This window comes from Lemur catta, chromosome 2 (assembly GCF_020740605.2).
Source record: "Lemur catta isolate mLemCat1 chromosome 2, mLemCat1.pri, whole genome shotgun sequence".
NCBI lineage: Eukaryota > Metazoa > Chordata > Mammalia > Primates > Lemuridae > Lemur > Lemur catta.
Genome location: NC_059129.1, coordinates 108,754,333 through 108,762,375, shown reverse-complemented (window position 1 = coordinate 108,762,375; position 8,043 = coordinate 108,754,333). Strand labels below are relative to the sequence as shown.

General features: G+C 39.4%; 1 pseudogene; it reads right to left on the bottom strand.

Moving 5' to 3' along the window:
• Positions 1 to 6,267: 6,267 nt before the first annotated feature.
• Positions 6,268 to 6,321, bottom strand: LOC123633734 (annotated as a pseudogene).
• Between the last annotated feature and the right edge of the window lie 1,722 nt (positions 6,322 to 8,043).

The following is an 8,043-nucleotide window of genomic DNA, read 5'->3' as shown; positions in this document are numbered from 1 at the left end:
TGACACAAAAGAGGCATGAGTGGTAATATCAGGCTGTAGCTATAAAAACACTCACTCAAGACACAGGGGACTGACACCCACTTTGGGGACCACCTGATTCCCTGAGGCTGAGTTAGAAACATTCCACTGGAGAACATATTAATGCTTGGGTTAGAGAAGGACTTCTATAAAATACAGCAAACTGATTCCAAGACTATAAGGTGTGGGAAACAGCAAGGAATGAGTTGAATTCTCAAGAAGTAGAAATCACTGAGTAGGAAAATTGCAGAATGGGTGGATGTTTGGGAAGTCGGTTATTTCTCAAAAAGCAGGCATGATCATTCATACTTAATAGAGTTTTTAAAATACAATCATCCCCAGAGAATTAGATTAATTTTGTAAATCATCTTCCAAGAGGGTACATATAGATATATTTAGCCAATAACTGGGTTTCTTAACTATTTGTGGTACTATGAGAGGCATCGGTGATTTCTGAGAAACTGTGCCAAATATAAGGATGTACTAGTCCTTGTCTATAAGGAGGTTTTAGTCTAACAGAGAACTATGGGGTGTGGTGGGAGTGGGGAATGTGTCTTAAAAGAATTTAGAGATGTGGTGTGATTATTTCCTGCTAGAGAAACAAGGACTTTTCATTTAGGCTGATCCTTGAAGGTTGAGGTCAGATATAAAGAAAAGACTTGCATTTAAGAAATCATGTTTAGAGAACAGCTGTTTTCAGAATGGATGGAAAGAAGAAGGAAGAGGTAAAAACAAAACAAAACAGAACAAAAAAAGCCTGGAGATCTACCAGGATGCAGAAGGCCTTTGGATTCAGAGCAGGACTTTCTAGGCTGGTGTCCATCCTGCTAATTCTTATTAACAATTCCTCTCAAATGCCTCCAACCCATGAAGAGGACAAACTTCTCTGTATCCTGACAGCCCTCCAACTGTACGGATCTTCATAACAGTAGGTAAGATGTACTGAGTGTTCACTTTATGCTGGGTGTTTTGTATAAAATATCTTATTTTATCCTGATTATAAAGTACCTGTCTACAAGGTAAGTATTATTATACTCATTTCGCAAGTGAGAAAAATAAAACTCAGAGGTCAACTAAGATAACTTGCCTACGATAATCTAGCTAATAAATCTTGATTCAAACCCAATTCTGACTCAAAGCCTGTCCTTTTTCCCCACTATGTAGCAAGCAGACTTAGGTTATTTTATAATTTTTTTCCGACAAGTTCATACTGTAAATTACTCTTGTTCTGAATTTGCATAACAACCAACACAGTGTTAGGTGTATTGCATTAATAGATTTCTAATTAACTATTTGTGCACACAATATATCATGTGACTGTAAATTCTCTATGAGTGGAGAAAAAAGCTGATGCCATTTATTTCACTTTGATCCACAAACAGTTGGATGAATTTGCCACAGAGCCAATGTGATAAGCTATGATTAGAGTATGATAAAAAAATCAGATCAGTCAATTCAATGAGAAAAAAACAACACTCAAAGTGGTTTAAGACATCACCTGAATCAAAAAATGATTCCTTGAGGTATTCCCCTTTCAACTGGCTGTCTAAGGCTAGTTTCCTGGTTGTAATCCTCCTAAGCATTAGCATAGCTTCAGAAAAGGTGTGGTAGATAATGAAAAGGAGAAATGTACTTTCTTATTTATAGACATACTCACCCAAAGAATAATTATATAAATTTACTTTTTAAAAGCCCCTATTAGTTTGGCTAAATTGAAAATACTGTGGTTCCCCTTTGCTCAGGATAAGGGAAATATGTCTTCTCTGGAGGAAACTCAGGCTAAGTAGAAATTATGACACTTCACCCCATGTGACCTTGTAATTCATACGCTGCAGATCGATGTTCAAAGACCTGCTGCTCAGTCTCCGAAGCTCCCCCAAGAATGTCATCTACACAGAAAGTTGGCACCTGGACGAGCTTCAAAGTCCCCACATGGGCATTGGGGTGAGCTCATCACATCAGGCTAGAAACCAGCCTTTGTTCTCAGTGTCACGTTTCGCCTTAGTAGGAGATCATTTCCTCACAATCACGTCCATTCATGAGGCAAGAGCACTGGGGCCCACACTGAACAACTCTTCATTGAGCTACAGAAAACAGGGAAATAGCTGTCGTGTTTTCCCAGTGATGCTATTAATATTTAAGTGCTGTTCTTGGGGCGGAGGGTAAGAATCCAACTCTAAGAGGGCTCTGACCTATTTTCATGATTACTGCTGCCATAATGAACAAATTGCTCAATAAGAAAAAAAAATCACATCTATCCATATTCCAAGTAACCACCAGAGAAGGTTCATGTTGGCAAAATATGTTACTTGCAAAATTTGCAGCTACTGCTGTGGATAATATAAAAGGTTTTATATCTAAGCAGAGTGCTTAACGGATCATACAAAATAGTAGCCCTCATTTCCATTTTGGTGGTTGAACATGTTATTAATGAATGATGATGTTAAGTAATGACACCTGTAAAATGGCACAGAGCTCTGAATTCAGAGTTCTCACTGCATCTCACCATTCTCATTGAATTACAGAAAGCAAATAAAGTGAAGTGTATTCTCACTTCAGGGAGGTTAAGTGATTTGCCAGGAGCCACTTAGCAAGTTAGCAAGTATAAATAAGGACGGAAGCAGCAGGATCTATCAATACACTGGGTCCACACACCAAGCATGGCATCTCAGCCAGGTTTCCTATCAGGATGGAACTCCACTCCGGAGACAGGGGGTGGGGGCAACAGCTTGCTGTTCCTTTCTGCTACTGCCACCGCGAAGAGTCTCACAGTCATGTGTCCAGAGGGTCTTCCCCTTCTGTTTAGTTTTTCTTGTTTTCTTTCTCCCATTTATTGTCCCTACATGTTGTTTCTTTTTCTTAAGGGCCCACGCAAGCTATTAACCCTGTTGTTAACAACATTAAAAATATTAACATCATTTTTAAAAAACCTTATACCAACAAGGTGTTCATTCTGAGAATACAAAACACTTCTTCTTTCTTTTTTCTAAATAGCAAACACAAATAAAGATATCTCATATTTCTTGTCCCTCAACCCAATGCTTCTGCCTCTGTGTCAGGGTTTTCAAGGACAGCAACACTGACATTTTGGGCTGGACAATTCTGAGCTGTGCGGGGCCAGACTGTGCATCCCTGGCCTCTACCCTCTAGATGCCAATAGCACTCCCCTCCCCGCAGGTTCTAACAACTAAAATATGTCTAGAGACATTGCCAAATGTACCCTGGAGGGCAAAATCACTCTCAGTTGAAAAACACTTGTCTAGATCATACTGCCTGGTCTTCTGTGTGTTTGTGTGAGCTGGAAAAGGGAGGAGATTATTTCGAGTTTTGTGTGTCATTCTCAAGGTGGGGATGAAGCTGAGGATCAGTGAGGTGACAGATTATTGTCTTTAATAATTTCTACTCACCTGACATTGGTCTTGAGAGAATTGCTGTGAACACCAGAAGACTGGTTAAAGCATTTTGAGTTTCTTAGAGGAAAAATAAAACCCCAAAACAATAATAAAAGCATGAAAGAGCAACATACATCGTATATAACATAAGTGGACTGTGCCTAACAGAACCAGTTTGCATTTTCTACCTTTTGTATGTGTTAACAAGCCAACAATTTTTTGGCATCTGCTTATTGATATGGCCTAATAAGATGGTAAAAGAAATTATTAAGAATAGGAGTTCATTACTGAAATATCATAAACCACTTTTATTTTCCCTCATGTTTGTCTTTACCACAAGGATGTGTTAGTCAGCTCTGGAAATATGTTCAAGAGCTTTCACAAACAATTAATTAATCCTTGCAGTACATTAATATTGAAGGAGTTATCATCTCCCATTGAAGAAACAGATATAAAAACAAGTGGCATTTCTGTTCCAAAATAATACAAACTAATAAGAGGCCCTTAAATAGAACATTTGTATAGAAACCTCAGTAAATTCTGGATTCATACTTAGGTTCAGGATATAGAGACCTTCTTGGACCCCAAAGAAAATTCACCCTATTAGATTCTGGAATTAGCACTCTAAACCCTAACTTCCTCTATGTGCTATCAAAATAAAATTTAGTTAAAAATATATTTTTTTACTCAACTCCCACCTATGCAAGTATATGTTAGTTTTAAACATAAATCTAAGAGAAAATATCTGAAAATACGATTAGACCAATTTGAACTAAAATGCTTTTAAGAAAATGAGAATAAAATTCACACTAAGGAACTAAGGTTGTCATTTTGAAAGCAGTTTTACTGAGTGGGTAATTATAAGCACACTAGAAAATGACAACGAAGGACAAAAGAATAGAGGATGTTAAAGTATTTTATGGAGCTATAGTCAAAAGATGATTGGACTTGTAGGATTGAAATCACTGTCTTGCCTCTAATTAGCTCTGTAACCATGAGCAAAATTGCCCAATCACAGAAACTCAAAGAAGAAAAGCAGATCAGTGATTATTTTCTTTATACTTATTTTATTCTCTCAAAACGGCTCTACTTAGCTGTCCTTAGACTTAAAAACTGGGAGATGGTATGACAGGCTGGACCAGTTGGCACTCTGGTATTTCATTCCTAACGTGACACTGTCTATACCCTGGTCTTAGGTATCCTTGATTCCTTGATGCACTAGCATTTAACCATCTGTAAAATAAACCTAATGTCTAATTTTAGAGAACATAAGAATATGACCATCTTTAGAATCTCCTGAATCTGTCTAATCTCTCTGTTCCCTATCCTTGAAGGCAGGAGTCAGGTCTGTTGCATTCTCTGTTGTATCCCAAGCACAGTGCCTGGCATGTGACAGGCACTCAGCAAATATCTGTAGAAAAAATGAATAATCCTACACACCAAAACCAACACATCTCTCTTTCACTTGATTTGTTAGTTGTTAACTGGTCACACATACAGAAAATGATAAATGGCACTTCAGGCAGCATATAGTTGTCAACACAACAAATATTTCTAAAGACTATCAGTAGTTCAAGTTCTCCAATGTGGTATGTTCAATTATTACACTAGTACCATCTAAAATTCTTCACATAGGTCTTTAGTTTCTACACACAGAAACGAAAACATGAGCAGAAGAGCCAGACTCTGAGGAAAAGTACAAAGAAACCAACTCCAGAGGGAGTTTAGACAGTGGAAGCAAAACATTAAAGGTTGTTATTCCCCGCAGCAATAGATAAACTTTTAAACTGAAGCTGTTGCCATCTGTAGTTGTCACTGACCATCTGCTTAGGTCTAATCTGGTCTGTCACTAGCACTGAATATAAGTTTAAATTTTGTTCCTCTAAGTAAATTCTAGAAAAGCTTCTCATCTTTTTCTGAACTGTGAGCTAAATTTTCATCCTTGGACTATTTCAGCAAACACATTAAATGGCTCCATAAGGTCAGGCCCACGAGCCATCCAGCAGCCCAACACCCTGTGAGAGTGACGGCAGCCACACGCTTCACCTCTTGTACTGAACCTCCTCCTGGCCCAGCCTCCGCTTTGTTTTTAAATGTCAAACATGTAATTAATTTAAATATCCACCCCAACATACCAATGTCATGCAAAGGCATAGTAGGCAGAATTCTCAGATGCCCCCCCAAATTTTAGCCCCCTGCTGTGCACACCTTGCATAATCCTCTAGAGTGTAGGCAGAGCCTGTAAATATGATGGGATACTCACTACCTACTATCTTTTTATTTTTTTTACTAGGTCCTATTTTTTAAAAATCTTTTTAATGCTATATAACAATTGTACATATTGGGGGGGTACATGTAATATTTTGACACATGCAATATTTTGATACATGTATATAATGTGTAATGATCAAATCAGGGTAACTGGGATATCCATCACTTCAAACATTTATATAGGTTATGATTATAGAAACCTCTGTCGCAGCTGACCAGAAGAGGATTAGTGGTGAGAGAGATGCACTAGTGCTGTCCTGAGAGAAGCAAATATCCAAGTGCTGAAAGGGCCTATGGAGACCACAGGAACTAGACTCGGCCTCCGGATCCTGGAAGTGGCCTGCAGCCAACAGCCGGCAGGAAAATGGGATGTTAGTCCTTTAACCACAAGGAGCTGAATTCTCCAACATGAGTTAACATGAAATTTAATTTGGGCTCCACATAAGAACTGCAGCCCAACCTAGTGAGACCCGGAGCAGAGGACCCAGCTAGCCCATACCTGGAGTGCTGACCCACAGAAATGTGAGATAACAAATGAGTGCTTGGGGTTTTTTTTTCTTTCTTTTTTGGGGGGTGAGAGGGGCATGGAGGTTTTGTGGTGAAAACCTGCTAGACAAATTCTAAAAGCGCTATAACACTAGGGTACTTATTTTAAGTCATTAAGTTTGCGGCCATGTGTTATACAGCAATAGAAATCTAACACAATAATGAATCATGAGCACATTATGAGCACATTATGAAATTTTCTGGATGAGTGGAGTGATAAGGAAAGTGAAATTTAGTATAACTTATGAGAAAGGATGGACTCCAGCCTTCCATGATTGAACTGTCCTTTAATACTCAGAGTTATCATTGATACGAGAACTTCACAAGCCATCACGTAATAAATGGTGCTCCTTTAAAGTCACTGCAACCATGAGGATTACAGTTATGTGGCAGAGCACACACTTTCCATTGCCTAACACAAAGTCTGGCACATAGTAGGTGGTTGCTATGGTTTAAATATTTGTCCCCTTCAAAGCTCATGTTGAAATTTAATTTCCAATGTGGCAGTTTGAAATGTGGGGTCTTTAAGAGGTGATTGGGTCATAAGGGCTCTACTCATGAATAGGTTAATCCATTCCTGGGTCACTGGATTAATGGGTTATCACAGGCATGGAATAGGTGGCTTTATAAGAAGAGAGAGACCCGAGGTAGCACACTCAGCCCCCTCACCATGTGACGTCCTGCACTGCCTCAGGACTCCGCAGAGTCCCTACCAGCAAGAAAACCTTCATCAGATGCAGCCTCTCAACTGCTAAAGATTCCTAAAGCCAAAGCGGTTTAAGTAGGTTAACTTGTCAGGGATAGATAGAACTGTCTGGAGAAGAGGAAAGAGGGATGGAGGGAGGGAGTAGGGGAGGAAGACCATTCAGGGGACCCAGCCATGGTCCCAGCATGAGGAAGATGAGCCTAAAATTGGGCAAATAGTAGAACCAGAAAGAGTAGGGTGAATTAAAAGGATAGTTATTGAACAGTAACATCGGGGAGACAAAAAAAAATAGAGAAGACACTATGTTATTTCAAATCTATGCGACTGGGAGAAAAATGGTTTCATTGACAGAAACAGGGAAGACACTGTTCATTGTCCCCCCGCCCCCAACACACACACCAATTTCTAGAATAACAGTTAAGCTTCTAAATAGTACACTGAAGGCTTCCTTGTGACCTGGCTCCTGTTCCTGTTTGTCTCTTCTCCACAACCCGTGTGTACATGAGCAGACACACACATCAGGATCATGCTATCAGCAGTCCTCTGAACACTCAGACAGTTCCACTCCCCCAAGCCTTTCCTGCTCTTCTCTGTCTTCTAGTCATATGTCAAGTGGTCTCTCCGTGTCACCTCCTCGGGAGACCCTTCTCAGACCCACCAGTCTGACTGAAATACCTTCTTCTTGTCATATCCTGGCACCTGTGAATAAATACCTGTCACAACATCCATCAGGTTGCTTAATTTTTATGTGCTTGTTTGTTTCTCCACCTGAGCCTGTAAACTCCCTTATTCGATCTTGTATGCCCAGCAACTAGAATTTACCCTGGTACATAACAGGCACTCAATAAATATTTGTTGAATGAATTTTGAATTGAGTTTACCTGAATTTTAGGTGATGGTAGAACAGAATCTGGTATGATTAGGACTTTGTTTTCCAAACCAATGGCTAGCATACCATGTGAGGACTTCAGTTTCAGACAATAAGCAAAATAGCCACAATTTAACTTAGCACTTTCAAACACTGCTAAAACTCTCTGTGACAAAATAGAAACACTGGGTGCTAAGTGGCACCCCAAAAGTTTTTGCTGATATTATCTCCACAAGAACATT